Source organism: Hibiscus syriacus, unplaced genomic scaffold (assembly GCF_006381635.1).
Source record: "Hibiscus syriacus cultivar Baekdansim isolate YM2019G1 unplaced genomic scaffold, ASM638163v2 tig00112343_pilon, whole genome shotgun sequence".
Lineage (NCBI taxonomy): Eukaryota > Viridiplantae > Streptophyta > Magnoliopsida > Malvales > Malvaceae > Hibiscus > Hibiscus syriacus.
In genome coordinates this window covers 456,201-473,040 of record NW_024063306.1, presented here as the reverse complement: position 1 = coordinate 473,040, position 16,840 = coordinate 456,201, and the positions used below count along the sequence as shown (strand labels likewise).

The 16,840-nt window shown below is 35.8% G+C and overlaps 2 pseudogenes; one reads left to right on the top strand and one right to left on the bottom strand.

Annotated features, from left to right (window-relative positions):
• Positions 1-1,711: 1,711 nt before the first annotated feature.
• LOC120177937 lies at positions 1,712-12,435 on the bottom strand (annotated as a pseudogene).
• A 2,779-nt stretch (positions 12,436-15,214) lies between these two features.
• LOC120177912 lies at positions 15,215-16,770 on the top strand (annotated as a pseudogene).
• The last annotated feature ends 70 nt before the right edge of the window (positions 16,771-16,840 follow it).

Below are 16,840 nucleotides of genomic sequence, written 5' to 3'. Positions count from 1 at the left end.
GTTTTATTTCTGGTCGAACTACAGTTAGGATCCTTCCACTTCACTTCATTTCTATATTTAATCCCTATTCTTTTATTATACTTAACAATTAGGGTAAATAACATATTTAATACTTAAACTATCAGTTTTGATCTGTTTTAATCCCTAAACTTTTGATTTTTTCAAAATCATACCCGAAGTTTAGTTTTTGTTTCATTTTAGTACTCGTCATTTAAAACTTTAGTTTTGTATCATTTTAGTATCCTCGTTCAAAATTTAGAATTAAGTTTTGAATTTTTTTAAAGTTTATTAAAACGGACAAAAACTTTAAAGACGGGTACTTGAATGAAATGAAACTAAACATTAGGTATGATTTTAAAAAAAAAAAGTTAATATACTAAAACGAACTAAAACTAATAGTTTAGAGACTAAATGTGTAGTTTACCCTAAAAATATCAATTAATCTAAACGGATAATATCGACATAATTAATTATTATTTGGATAAACTACATCAAATACCAATGATTTAGGATGTATGTCGTTAAATTGGGTGTGTTATAATCTAAAAACATATATTTTTTTATTTCTAGTCCAATTAAATTAAAACACATTTTTAAATAATTTGAAAACTTCACATATAACAATAATACACCAATTATAAAAATTTAATTATATATATTATTAAATATTTTAAACTTCACGGTATCATAATATCTAAACCCTTATTTATTTACTATGTTGAGCTATGAATAATGAATAGTTTTTTTTAGAAAAGGATAAATTTAAACTCATGAACATATATTGATTATATTGCTCAAATCCAAATTACAAAGATAAATTCAAAAATAAAAATTAATATATTGCGTATGAACCAAGCCATCTCAATGGTTAAGAAACTTGTTATTCTTCTTAAAGGAGTCTGAACAGCGATAGGAGTATGAACTTTCATTGTCGATTGAAAATCTTTAAACAGATACTACTACGTTATATTCCGTGTTCAAAAGTGCATTGTATACCAAACAACTTGTTTAAAAATCATTACTTTTGGTATAACGTGCTATATAATACACAAATTTTAATTTATTACAATATTTTATATAAAATTTGGAATTTAATTTAATTATACACAAGTGTTTTTATTCTAATTCAATTTTACGCATTTAAAGGAACAAATAAATCCAATTCCTACCGTATTGAATAAATATAATCATCCGTAGTTACAGGACAACAAAATGGAAGCTTGTTCATAGTCATCTGCCATGGCCAAAACTGTACAAAACCGATCAATCTATAGTCTTTATACTACAATATTCGTGCAAACAAGTAAAGTCGACAATCGTCGTAACGGAAAACCGTCTAAACGCCGACTTGAACTTCTGAAATCCGACAAAATTTAGACGGTTTTCTATTATCACCGTTATGAAATGTACACGGATTAGATTGCTCGATTTTCCAGTACGTGTTAAAGAACATTTCAAGTATAGTACATCCTTCAATGGACAGATAAAATAGTTGTTATGGTGGAAAATGTACCTTGATTGTGGCCATAAGGAAACTTTCATTGCTTTCCATTGTCTTCTTGCAACGCATACCGAAGCTTTCCATCGTCTTCGGTGATGAGAAGAGGGAATTTTTTGAAGCTGAAACAAAGAAAGCTTAAAGACGACAAAAGCAGAAGATTTCAGAGATAATACGTATTACGCCACATTCTAAACGGGGTTAACTGCGATAACTGATATTCCGATATGCGTTACGAGCTAATTAGAATATTTACAAGCGGCCTCGCCTTCGTATGCCTGCACTTGATTGAAACAAAAAATGCCTCCGGACTTCAAAATTCACCACCTTAATTTACAAAAAGCCTTGAACCTTTTTTCTAAGGAAACTTCCGACGAAGAAAAAAGTCCCGGAGAATGCAAAAAATATGGGATGGCTAATCCCCAATGAATAGATATCTAAGATCTTCCACGGTTAATCGAGTAGCGGAGCTCCCACTTTGATCTTCACCGAAAGCAGAAGCAACCATTTTTCTTTTCTCCTCCTACAAAAGAGGCAAATGAATTAATAGCAGCAAATCTGGTATCTAGCACAAATCGACACCGGAAAGAATTAATAGTTCACACCCCTGATCAAAGTTGCTAGTCAGTCAGTTTCCGGCCAGAACCTGAATGTTTCCGGCCTATGGTAGAAGAAAATGTGATTGCTTTCACAGTTGATCCATAAATATACAAGTACCGGAATAAAGGAAAGAAAAGAAGACTTAAATATTCAAATTAGCTGCAAAATGGCACTGGCATCTGTAATGGGACAAAATCCGAGTCATTGTACAATCTATAGAAAAGAAATACCTGAAGTGATAATATTCTATCTTCCACTGTGTTTTAATGGTGATCCGAGTCACAGTAACAGGACGAGTCTGTCCAATTCTATGTGCTCGATCAATAGCCTGGTCTTCAGTAGTTGGGTTCCACCAAAGGTCCAGAAGGATAACATGACATGCGGCAACCATATTCAAACCCAGGTTTCCGGCTTTCAACGACATGAGCATCACCGTAACCTGCAAGAAAATCAATAACTGTGAACTTAAAAAGTAAGAAACAGAACCGAATCACGCCATACATCATTCATTGATTCTAAACTAAAAATTACTCCAAAAATAATAACCAACAAACCTCAGGATCATTATTGAAATCTTTTACATTCCTGTCTCGTGCAGCTAAAGACATTGTCCCATCAAGCCTCCTATAGTTTATACTATGATTACGAAGTGAGTGCTCAACCAAGTCTAACATTCTAGTCCACTGTGAAAACACAATTGCTTTTAATGGTCGGTCAACTGGTGAGTTTGAATAAACCGTTGTGTGCTTTGCGACACTAACGCCAGAATGGCCAGTTTCTGTAAATATCTGCTCAGAGGAGAATGGAGGTTCACTGCATCCAATGGCATTCTGTGATTCTGAACTTAAACTCTTTAGTAGACATTTTGACTTGAGAATTTCGATGACAGCCTTGATTTTTGATGAACTGTACTCATCCTGTAACATAACTGAATTTTCAAACGGAAGATGCGCAGGACTACCATTATGACCATCTGCAAGACAGATCCTAAGAGTAACTTTAGAGAAGACTATATCAGCATCCAGTTGTTCTTTACATTCACGCTCAGGGCAAGTATTATCATCACCCGTCAAATGTTCTGACACGCACTGGAAGCAGAAAACATGACCACACATGGTAACAACAGGGTCATCAGGTGGATCCTGTAAAAAAGGATTAAGCATTAAAATAATCATACAGATGTTTTCAAAATAGTAAAGTTTTTCAGACGGCTAGCCATATACTAAAGAGGGTTGTAATTGAAAAATATTTCACATCTGCCACCTAGACCAGTATCAAAGAGGATTAAAGGTAACAAAAGGTAATAACTGAATAGCAAGGAAAAATACGGGCACAAGCTTCAAGAAAGCCAAACCCCTCACTCCAATAATTCGTTACTCTTCCATGATTGAACATATTGAACGCAATCACCTCACCTTTGGTCTTAAAATGTTAAAAACTACCAATGACATGAAATTTGCTTATATTCCTCAGGAAAGCCATCATATAAAAGTTACGTATATAACACATTGCTACAGTAACAACATTCAGATGGTGAACAATAGAGCCATATATAAGCAAAATGTTAGGTTACGAAAACTCACTTTGCAAACAAGACAGATGGCAGAGGAAGTTTCCAAGCAGTTCACTAGATTAACCAGCATTTCTCTAGGAAGCTTCTTTGCCATTTCTACAGAAACTTGTCCCACAGAATCAGAGTTTTGAATGGAGTCAAGGTTAAATCCTTTAACAAGAAGAGGATGGTCACAAGCTTGACGAAGGCGCAAAAGCATCAAAAGAATATTTGCATAATTTTGGTTCACCGTACCGGCAGCAGCATATTCCTGCAGGAATTATACGCTAAAAGATGTGTGACTATCACATGATTATATCAGAAAGCATGATTTAATCTCCACATAAGCCATTTTTTTACCAGAAAGTTTATGTTACTCTATGTTTACAACATCATGTCAGACTAGCATGAATTATGACCATGGTATTTAAGGTACTGTGTATAATATGTTCGCAAGACATCAACAGGAATCAACTGCTTGTAAATGGCAGCAGAAAGCAATTTTCACCAACATATAAAAATTAAATCTTCAAATAAATATAAATTCTAGTAAATTTTGTAATCAGGCAATTACATTCATACAAGCTTAACAATCATTATGACTTTGTAAACAAAAGATTGGACCAGATTAATAATATTAAGTAAAAAGATGTTTAAGAACCCAATTGCTCTACAAAGCTTATAATGAAGTATAAACGAGATAGCTCTCAATTTTTATCTAGCACTGATCGTAGGTGATCATTAAAATTAGCAAGATTGAGCAGTATAACTTGGTTGCCAACTTATTACAAGATTCCATGTTCACAACTTCAGCTAAAGTCTGCCTATTGTAGACACTTATATAACGAATTTGATACATACTATCAATTCAATATCTTTCTCGTATTTATAATCACATAAACACAGACAATATACAATGTTACACATGTCCGACTTATCATAATATTATGAGAATGTAAATTCTAATTCATCTTACAACCTCAGCCGAAAGGAGAAAAAATGCAGAACTCTCCCACAAGATTAATTGTCTTAAGTTCAACAAAGTACAGAAAAATGTGAGTTATATTATGTTTATAGATTATTATCCTGTAAATGTTAGTGTTTTATCTTATCACTAACTTTAGCCATCTTTGTAGATAAGGATAGAATTTAACTTAGCTAGGACTCTTGGTCATCACTTGTATAAAACTCTGCTATACTATTTGATAATTACTTACGTGAATACAATTCATTCAATTCTCCAATAAAATATATTTTTACATGGTCCTTCCCACCATATCAGTTTAGGTTAGATCCTACCCCGCCATATCCCAGGATGGTCCTTCCCACCTCTTCCGAGGTTCTTTTTGAGGCTGTGATCTCTGTTCCTCGCCTAACCCTATCGAATCCTTTTCTACTTCCATCACATGTCATCGCTTAAATGGCGATAACTATATTCCCTGCTCTCATTGGTCCAACTATACATCACGAGTCGTCAGAAACAACATCTCCCGGAAAATATGCCGATTCCAGACTCTTCTGATCCTCATTACGATACTTGGTTGAGCGAGAACACCATGATTATGTCATGGTTTTTTAATTCCACGGTTCTTGAAGTCCATGAAAACTTAATGTTATATACTACTGCCTCTAAAATTTGGCATGCTACACGAGAAACTTATTCCAATCTCGACAACTATGTTGCTTTGTTTGGGATTGAGTGTCAGATTAATGAATTAAAGCAAGGAGATCAGAGTGTTACGCAATATTTCAGTCAGTTGTTTCAGTTGTGGAAGCAATTTGATCTCTTTGAATTCCATGACTCGCGTTGTGGTGAGGATGCCAAGCTCTTCAAGCGGCTGATTGAGAAATGACATGTGTTTCAATTCCTGTCTGGTTTGATGGCTAATCTCGATGAGGTTCGTGGGCGGATTTTGGGCGTTAAACCTTTCTGTCACAAAGAGAGCAAGTGTGCTTTACTGCTACCTACTTCAGCGGTTGAAGGCTCAGATTTGGTTGTGAACACTCTCAGCGATTCTCGCCCTAGGAAGGGCAGACCTTTGTGCCATCATTGCAAAAAGGTTGGGCATGTTCGTGATAAATGCTGGAAACTTCATGGGCGACTAACAGACTGGAAGTCTTCCAATTAGCCATCATAGCGTGAACCTCAGGGGCATTCTGCTATGATAGATGTTGGAGGCAATGGTTTGTTTAGTAGACAATAGATGGAGGAGCTAAAGCAACTTTTTGGCCAATTCCATTCTTCTTCCGAACCCATACACGTATGTGATGTGTGTGACGGTAGCCCCTCTTTCACTCCATTGTCTTGTTCGCCTGGTTTTATTTCGTGGATTGTTGATTCCGGGACTAGTGATCATATGATGAGATTTCACACTATTTTAGTTTTCTCACAAAGCAGTTTCTTATTCTAGTGTCTGAACTGTTGATGGTTTGCTTTCAACTATTGTTGGCAGTGGCTCTGTTCGAATAAACCCACATATTGTTTTCCCCTTTGTTCTTTACGTTCTGAATTTGACTTGCAATCTTCTTTCAGTTAGTAAATTGTCTGCGGAATTTTTTGCACTACCTATTTTACCTCTAATATTTGTGAATTCCAGGATTTGAGCTCGGGGAAGGTTATTGGCAGTGCTAGACTTCGGAGTGGATTCTTGAAGCTCCTCTCGTTCAAACCCAAGAAAACTCTTGTATTTTCTCTTCTCTTGTTTCGATATGTCCATCACCTACTGATGTTTCCGCTAAGATTGTTTTATGGCAGTTTAGGTTAGATCATCCTAGTTTTTTTCTATCTCTCAAATTGTTTCCCAAGCTTTTCACTAATAAAAATCTTGCATCTCTCTCCTGTGAATTGTGATATTTGGCATCTTGACAAACAAACCTGCAGTACATATCATCCTTCTTCATATCACTCTTCAAAACCTTTTGCTATCGTACGCAGTGACATTTGGGGTTCCTCTCATGTAAAAAGCTTAAATGGGGTTCGTTGGTTTGCTTCCTTTATAGATGACTATTCTCGTACTACATGGAATTTTCTCGTACGTAATAAAATAAGGCAGATGAACTTTTTAAGAAATTCCATAAAATAGTTGAGAACTAATTTCAAGGTTCTGTTAGGATTTTTAAGTCTGATAATGGCAGTGAATATTTCTTACTCGTTGGGGTTTTTCTTTCGGGAAAAAGGCATTGTCCATCTCACATCCCGTGTCAATTCACCTCAACAAAATGGGGTTGCTGAGCGTAAAAAACATCTTCTTGAGGTTACCAGGGTACTTCTTTTTCTACAAATGTTCCCAAGTATCTTTGTGGTGAGACTCTCTTAACTGCTACTTATTAATCACATGCCTAGTAAAGTTCTTCAATTTCAGTATCCACGGGATGTTCAATGTTTTTCTTATTTTAAACCTTTAACTACTAGCGTTCCTCTTTATTTCTTTAGTTGTACTGCTTCTATCCATTATCATACCAACTCTAAGTCTAAGCTCGATCTAAGGGCAATTCGATGTGTCTTCATTGGGTACTCTTCCGGTGTTACTCCCCTTCTACTAAAATGTATTGTCTTCTATAGATGTTACCTTACTTGAACATAAACCTTTTTCCTCCAAGTCTGAAATCTAGGAGTAGCGTGTGAGTGAGTTTGAATTTTAGCCTTTCCTGATTAATATGAACTGCCAATCACCCCATTTCCTTATGAAACTACCGAAATTCAGCCAACATTTGACACCACTGAAACGCCTAATCAACCACCTCTTAACACCACCTCCACATCTAATCCTGAAGACCAAATAGACTTACACCAAACCGTAAACCCGATGGATTCTTCTCAAACACCAAGCCCACTTGTGTCACCAGTTATTTCCCAAACTGAAAGAGAAAAACATCCTATGTACAAACGATGGCCAAAACACGTCCCATCAGTTTCCACACAGCATATGTACTGCCAAGAACCAAAACCAGGTTTGATGTATTGATCGATACTAGTGAGTTATCGATTGCTCAAAAGAAGGGAGTACAGCGGTGTACACCTCATCCTATTAATAAGTTTGTTGCTTAAGGTAAACTAATGCTTGGCTTCAAGAATTTTACAGCTAAAGAAGACAGCATTCACATTCCAGACACAGTGGAAGAAGGCGGTAGAAGAAGAGCTTTTGGCGTTTGAAGCTAACAAAACCACGATTATTGTCGATCTTCCTAAAGACAAGAAACCAGTTGGTTGCAAATGAGTGTCTTCACCGTGAAATATAAGACGGATGACAATGTTGAATGGTGCAAGGCTAGACTTGTGGCGAAGGGCTTCACTCAGACTTATGGAGTAGACTATTAAGAGACTTTTGCTCCGGTTGCGAAACTCAGCACTGCAAGGGTGTAGGGTGTTACCATCCTTAGCAGTGAATAAAGATTGGGTGCTTCATCAGCTAGATATCAAGAATGCATTCCTCATTTGTAATTTCGAAGTGGAGGTCAACATGTAAGTTATATTACGTTTATAGGTTATTATCATGTAAATATTAGTTTATTATCTTATCACTAACTCTAGCAGCCTTTATAGATAAGGATAAATTTAACTTAGTTAGGACTCTTGGTCATCACTTGTATAAAACTCTATTGTACCTATTTGATAATTACTTACGTGAATACAATTCATTCAATTCTCCGGTAAAATATATTTTGTACAGAAAAAAACCCACTTATTATTTTGGTTAGGAAATAATTCTACGGTTCAAGAAAAGGGCATGGGAAATTGATCATATCCCTGCACAGCTGATGATTTTCACCTGCATCATCCCATGTCTTAATCATTTAACAAGTATTTGCCATATGATAAGGTTACACACTTTTAATTGCATTGCAACATTATTCAAATCTCTCTACACCTACCTAGAAGTAATCAAAAATGAAGAAGAAGATTCATTTTCAGAAGGTGGAGGTACCCTGTGGAAGCAGAAAACTTCATTGGAATCGGTTTAATATCCTTTCCCAAACTAACTATATGATTTTGAGTAGAAATGGAATATAAAGGTTTTGAAGTACAAAAATAGTTATTCAAGTTTCATATTTAAGATATGTGTCACCCAGGGGTTAAAGAAAGCTTGATATAGCAAATACAAAGAAGGTGGAGCATGCTTCTGATTGCAAATTAAAACAAGACAATTCCACTGAAATAGTACACTAGTCACACATGCTTCAAAGGGTAACTTGAAAGTGAGAACAGATATAAAGAATGAAGGGCACCTTAAATAAAGAACGTGAATCTGCTTCTAGCTGGGTATAGAAATCCCGCTCCTCGGCTGTAAAGTCCACTTTAGACATGTGAATTGACTTCGGTGGCAAGTTGATTATCGGCTCCCCATTAATCAAGGTTGCTAGACAAAAGGTAATCAAGTCAGGCAAACAGAAATAAAATTCAAAGCTTAAATTCGACCATACCACATCTTCTATGTTAGATGATACAGTTACAGTTACTGATAATTGTCATAAACAAAAGAATACCACTCCTGCATAACAAGGGTGAATCTACAAAATGGGTGTTCAACATACTACGGGAATTTATGGAGTATGTCAGCGTATGGACTTTATCCTAACACCGAAAATCCAACCTAAATGTTTTTAGAGAAGAGAACCACCTTTTGTGCGTCGCAGCATTACTGTCTTCAAAATAGCTTGCAGCTTCTTGTAACCTTTTACATGATCTCTACCAATAGAACCTTTTATCCCATGGCAAAATGCTTTATATAACGAATATGGTTCATATTTCAGGAATCTGAAGTAGCTATATAAATCATCAATAGCATTTTGTATAGGTGTTCCAGATAAGCACCACCTACGCTTGGCTCGAAGACTACAGCAGGCTCTAGCAACTTGTGTTCTATGATTTTTTATTGTTTGTGCTTCATCCAGTATCACCCTGAACCAAGCTGGTTTAGCAAGTGCACCAGCACTAGGATCAATAGTGGAGTTGTCAATTCCTTTCTTACACTTTTTTACCTTCATATCAACATTAGTTGTTTTCTTCCTCTTCTTGTTAATTGAAAATTCAGAAGATAATCCATATCTCTCCCCATTTTTCTCATCAATCTCATCATCAACAACAATAGGTTGTTTAGGAACTTCATTGGTTATAATTGAATAAGTCGTAAGAACCACATCATAGTTGGCAAATTCAGAAGGATCCTTTGTTCTGCTACCCCCATGATAGATGAGGACAGAAAGTTTAGATTCCTCAGGAACTTTATCTTCCAGCTCCCTGGCCCACTGTCGAAGAATACTTGCTGGACATACAACCAATGTCCCAGCCGACAGCCTTTGTCTGCCAACTGGCCTGGTAGAAGTACTCACTTCTGGAACTGGCTTAGAATCATCAGATTCTCCCTTCTGCTTCACTTGCCCCAACGCACCATCACCAGTACCGGTACCATTATCATCATCCAAATTCAGCTTCACTTCTTTCAACCCACCATTACCATTCTCATTACCATCATCTAACTTCAGCTTCACTTCCTTCAACTCACCATTACCATTACCATCACCATCATCATTATCATCATTCAAATTCAGCTTCACTTCCTTCAACTCACCATTACCATTTTCATTATCATCATCCAAATTCAGTGCCACAGTTTTGTGATTTTCTGGATCTTCTGGTTTTGGTTTGGACTCCAAATACTTCTGCATTTGTATAAGAGCAATCATTGAGATTGTTTTACCAAGGCCCTGTAAGATAAAGCCATAATCCGTCTAAGAAAATTTATGCTGTAAAATAAGTAGGAAAGCACATTGATAATCTTTTATATAACTAAAATTAACAGTGGATTTTAAACAATTAACCTGATCATCAGCTAATATTCCACCCATACAAAGCACACTTTTTGTTTCTCTCTGAAGCATCCAATGTAATGCAATCTTCTGCAAAATTCAATAATTAAATAATAAAACATGACCAAAAACAATAATGATAACCCATGTAGCCAACATAAACCAAAGAATCATCCATAACATGTAAAGAATAGAACCTGATGTTTGAGAAGAGGAACACACAAAAGACCGTCGGGAATAGAAGCTTCAACTTTTGGTTGGCTGAGGTCCTGTAAGAACACAAACCTTTCACATAATCTTTTTACATGCAACAAAACCAGATTTTAGCAACTAGCGGAACAAAGAGGACAACAAAATATTATTGCATACGCATAGATCACATGAAGGCACAAAAGCAAAAAGGCAAGAAAAGAAACCATTTACAAATTCATACTCCATAATTTTAGCATAAAAGCATGTCAATTTCACAATTGCAATATAGCCGCAGTGCACAGCAAATTTTGTCTGCAATTCCACATAAAGACTTTTAATGTTTACATGATAATATAAGTGTTTGCTTTAAATATCACCCAGAAAAGGTAAATAACATATTAAGGGGAAAAATGGTTACAGTCATTAGCTAAAACTCAGAAGTCCAGCAAGTTTGTCTTAACTTAACTCTTAAATAACCATAAGGTTTGTAATTTACACACACACCAAAAAAGGCTATACAAGAATATAGCTCTTTTTTATGAAAATAATATCACGCCAGCCAAATGTGTAAGATGCAAGAATTCACAGACATATATTAATATAAAAAAATTCCCATAATGTAATGAATCATCAAATATTTAACCATGATTTGAAACAGGAAACTCTCAGATTCAACAAGAAATACCTCCAGGGCTGCTTGAAAAATCATTCTCTCATCATTTACAGAAAACCTTTCTTCACTTACTCCAGCACGATATGCAGGACCATCGGGACCAGCAAACTGTGTGTGATTAACAGACTTTCCATGCATCAAAGTTGGAGGAAGGACCCTACTAGTTTTTCCATACATCATAACTTCATCACCGTTCCCCCTGCTATAACGATCTCTGATATAGCTCTGGCTACTGGAAAAGCTAGGGCCAGCCAAATGGTAAGAGCTTCCGAGAGAATCACGAAACTGACTGCTGCTTGCATTATCCATTAAATTGTAGGATTTGCTACTTGGTCCAGACAGTTGAAGAGATGGAGGAAGAGTGCTCTTTAAAGCCTGTTGGGATGCCAGTTTCTCAAAATCAGTACCAGAACCATTACCAATTCGAGATTTAACAGTCCAAGACTGACCAATATTCCCATTCCCGGTAAAACATTCAGGATCATCATCTAGGGTGATGAGTTCTCTAACAATGTCATCAGGGTCATGTCTTGGAACCTTTCCCCACGCATGGTTATTTATGTTTGAAGAGCTTAAATTAGAAAAAGGAGTTTGATTGGGATCAGGAATCGTTAGAGACTGACTAGCATAACCTGCATATTTAAATATAGTTATATGAATCAACGTGAAAAAAACACTGAACTTTGAACTTCAATAATATGCTATGTTTGCAAACTAAAGTCTAACCAGTACTCCTTAAATTTTTGCCATGTTTGACTGCCCATTCAGGAAGAGCTCTTAAAGATGAGAAATTTCTGTCTTCAGTATCTTCTATTTCCAACTCACTATCAGAAGAACTAATGTCTATTGGATTCATAGCAGCCATTAGAGTTGAGGAGTTAATGTTTTCTTGTTACCCGAAGCATAAAGTAGATTCCTGAAAAAAACCCAAACTGTGGGAAGATACATTAGTGTAGTGAGATGACCTGTGGAACACTAGCATTTACATCTACACACACACCACCACCACCACTATATATATATATAAGTACACAATATTTCCACTGACCGAGACAGGGCATCTTGAAGTTAAGCTGCAAACCGAACCATTTAGGAAAGAGAAACTCCTACAAGCTGAAACAATGATATCACAAAAATGAACCATGTGGTCAAACATCTAATAATCGCTTCCTTAGAAACAGCATTAAGTTATGCTTTCACCCAAGCAAACAAATTCAACGTTACTATTCATATTTGAGAGCTAACTATGAAATCATTCATTTAGGTTGTTCCAATCATAAACAACGTGCTATTAGAGCACCAAGTAAGATCAATTCTATACAAAGATGTATGTACGCCTACACCGATGATAGAATACATAATTCAACATGAGAAAGGGGCTCCCCTTTAGTCAAACAGAAAATGTGTTCATCTTTTAATTTCCTTACCAAAGGAAGAACCTATCGCCTTAAACTATTAATACTTCTTGCATAGTGCATTAGTGCTCCCTATAAATTCCTAAATCTTTCCAGATTCCTTAACAAGATCTCCTCCACACAAAAAATGGGTATTCCTCATATGATTCTTTGAGTGACTCAAAAACTTTAAATCAATCAAAACTAGTTATCCCAACAATATTTTAATTTTTTTCTCTCAAAATTATACGGCAACATTGTCCCCCTATCCAGCCCCCACCAAAGCAAACAACAAAAAATAAACCCCATCATTATAAAACCAAACAAATAAAAAACAGAACACGAAAAATCCAGACACCCGAAAAGAAGAACTAAGCCATCAAGAAGCAATTCCACTTGCAAGTTCAAAATTTTAAACTTTATAAAACATACATTCACATAAAGTACACGATTGAAACCCAAAAAAGATTGCCAATTGAAGGAGTAAATTAGAACTTAATCATTACCCAAAAAACAACCTACCATGGGTCAAGATTCTTCACTGTGCAAAGCAATAGTTTTTATAATTCTTTTTGTGAATTGCCTACGATTAAGAAGACAGAATTTGCGTCTCCAAGGCCACTGAAAGCGCTGTGAGGTAGAATATGAGAGAAAATATTTGAAAAAGGAAAGAGAAGCTAAGGGCAATCTTGAACAAGGAAGAAAACGGGGTTTGCGAGTAGCAACGTTGTCCGAGCTTAAAATTTTAGGATTCTGAACATTTCTTTTAAGTGAAAATATACACAATCAATGCTTGTAATGAACGAAGTTCAAAAATATTTAGGAGAAAATTAGGGATAACAAGAATACTTTATCCTCAAATTTGATAATTTATTCTCATTTAATCTTGAATTTCTTTGTTAATATTAGTTTCGAAATTTAATAACTTTTTAATTTAATTTTTAGATTTAGATTTTTAATCACTTTATTAATGTATTATGAGGTAATTAATAAAATTATAAGACAAAAAGACATCAAATGCCTCTATACTTTAAAAAAAATAACATGACTATCGTAATATATTTTTTTATGTGATCCTCCAGTTCATTAAATAAAAATTTAATGTGTTCCTTTAATCAACGTTTTTCGTCATTGATCGTTATGGTACTTATATGATCATTCATAATGTTGATGTGATAATCCACAGTATTAACTTAATAATCTACTATAGCTAATGACATGACATATGACATATCATTTGAGCTAAATTAGTTTTTTTATTTTATTTGATGGTTAAATTATTTTTTTTAAGTTCAATAGTTTATTTAATTTTTTTTAAATAAATTTTAAATATAAAATTAATAAAATATTAAAAAATGATTCTTGTCTTATAAAAATGTTGATTTGTATGGAAGAGATCTTCCTTTTCATCATGTTCACTGTTTCTGAAGTAAGTTTTATCTTTTTGACCACATTCAGATAACCGGCTAAAACATAACCTGCGGTTCTGCTGGATAAATCAGGAAGATGATGTGGAGGTGAATATAAATTAGACCCGAATCCTAATTTTCATATCCGAGTACCTTCAATGTCTACATTTTCTCTTTCAAAGAGTTCTCTACCATGCAGGAAACTACCATGTCGGATTCTTGGTATAAGGAACTTTCAGTGTTGCACTTGATGGCAGTTCTATTGTTTTCACTAGCCAACTCTTTGCTTCTTCCGAATAAACCTACTGGTGGCTACCAGAAAACATCGGTAGGTGAGGATAGTTAGTTCTTTTTGATGCATCTGCTGCAGTAACACGTTTGTTCCTTGCACTTTCAATTCTCGTTGCTGTCGAACAACATGCTTTTTTTCTGCAACATTTTATATATATAAGTGCGAATAGGCTTTGAGTATAAATCCCTTCTACATATCTTACGAATACAAACAGATGCCATGTGAGGGTTGCAAAAAGGCCTTCAGTTCTGCATATTTTTTGAGAAGGATGTTCATGTTTTAAATTAACAGCATCAACATGCTAGGTTGCTCCAACCCATCTTTTAATCTGACACAAGTGATCTTTCTAAATGTATGAGACCATCACACGAAGTTCTGCAGCACACAACCTGGAACTAAATTTACTTAGTTCTAGTCCTTAAGTTATATTTAGAAAATTTTAGTTTCTTTCCATCTTTGCAATGTTTTCTTCCTTTTAGATGATCATCTGGGTGCCACAACCAGGGTTGGCCTTCCCTTATTCACTTGAAGATCCCTCTTACTTTAAGGGGAAATTCCAACCGGTCCTAAGGTCGTTGGTACCTCGGGCAACGGTAAATGTTGATATCTTTTTCTAAAGTTGATAATTGTAAGGTGTCATGCAGGGACTATACGTTACGTGTTTCTTCCCATTGCTTTCCTTGAACTTAAACTGTGACCTTCTCTATCCATCTAACTAAATCTACCGTTTCCTTTATTTCTCTAAGAGTGCAAACGAGCATCCATCAATATTTTCTTAAAGGCAGCTGGATATCTGGATTTTGCTGTGCAGAAGGTTTTCCCAGCTGCCCTTGGAACTTAGGTTTGCTCAAAAGACTTCTGCATAGTAGCGTTACTGAAATGAATCCGAATACCTGTATCGTTTCCCTTCTGTATCATAATTCACCTAAAGGACTAAGCAGTGCCCGAAATTGTTGTTTCTTGCAGGAATGATTTGCCATTAGACCTGACAGAGGGAGTACTCCAATCCCTTTGTTTGCAAGCATTAGGCCAGGTAAATTTTTCGCGATTGGTGAGGCTGATTTCGTTGTTTTTTAAGGGCCTAAGAATATTTTGGTTGAATTATGGACAATGGTGGTCTTAATATCTAAGTTATAGCAGAATTTGCAGTAATGTAGCGTATGGTAGGATGGTACAGCTCAAATATCATGTTTCTAATTAAAGAAATCGGAGGCTGCTTGTCGAACTCTAGTGTTAATCGCTGCCCTTAATTTCCAAATATTTACAGGGTGTTGAGATTCAACTGGGAATGGCAATCGATAGCATTAAGGCCACACTGGCAGTAAAAAGGAGGCTAGCATGTGAGATGGTTAAATACTGGCATCAGGTAAATTTATCATTTTTTGCATTCAATCGGTATGCTTTCTTTTTTCTTTTTTCTTTTTTACACTTACATACACGCGCGCAGATACACACATGTATGCATAAAATTGTTGTCTTTGACAATTTTCTTGTCTATACACAAATGCAGGCTCATGAGTTCATAAAGGACCTTCCACTGGCAAATAGATGGGGAGAAAAGCACAAGTTTTTTGTTCAGTGGAAGCACATTGAAGCTAAGGTACAATTCTCCTTATAACCACCTCTTGGTGGTAGGCGTTCTAAACATGAACATAACACATCCTTCTTATGTTCCAGGCTGTTGCATACTATCTGCATGGATTGATCCTCGAAGAAGGGAACACATCTGCCGACATTGCTGTGGCTGCTATCCAAGCAGGAGAAGAGTATCTCAAAGAAAGCAAATAGGCTTGCGAAGCGTTCCATATAGCTATCCCTTCATCATGGTAGTTTCCATATAGCTATCCCTTCATCATGGTAGTTTACTTCTGACCTTTCTCTGTGGATAACTAAATGAAAACAGAACATTGTAGCTTGTCTCTGGGGCTGGAAATTCATCTTCACTTACTCAATACCAATTGTTTTTGGTCCAGTAATCCTCCTCTCTGGGGAGCTAGCAAGTATCTTGCTGAGAAGATTCCGAAAGATATACCAATCAAAACAATCAAGTCGGATTCGCAAAAACATGAACTGTAAGTCCCTTTTTTCTTCCTTTCTATACACAAAAGAAGCCGAGTCAAAAAGGGGTTGCAATTGCATACGATGAAATTCGAACCACCCGACTTGTTCATTGAACTAATCTTGTTTAGTTTGGATTCCAGGATTATGCAGATAGCTCCAGCATTACCAGACCTTGTATTGTCACTAAAACCTGATGAATATCAGCTTCCTTCAATAGATCCCTCCTGGGATCAGGTCCAAAACCCTGCCAATTGAAGCCTCAAAATCCTATATGAGATGTGCATCAAATATTGCAACAAAATATTAATAATAATGTAAAATACGGTTTGGATCAAATCAAAGTTGCTTAATGTCTTCCAGCA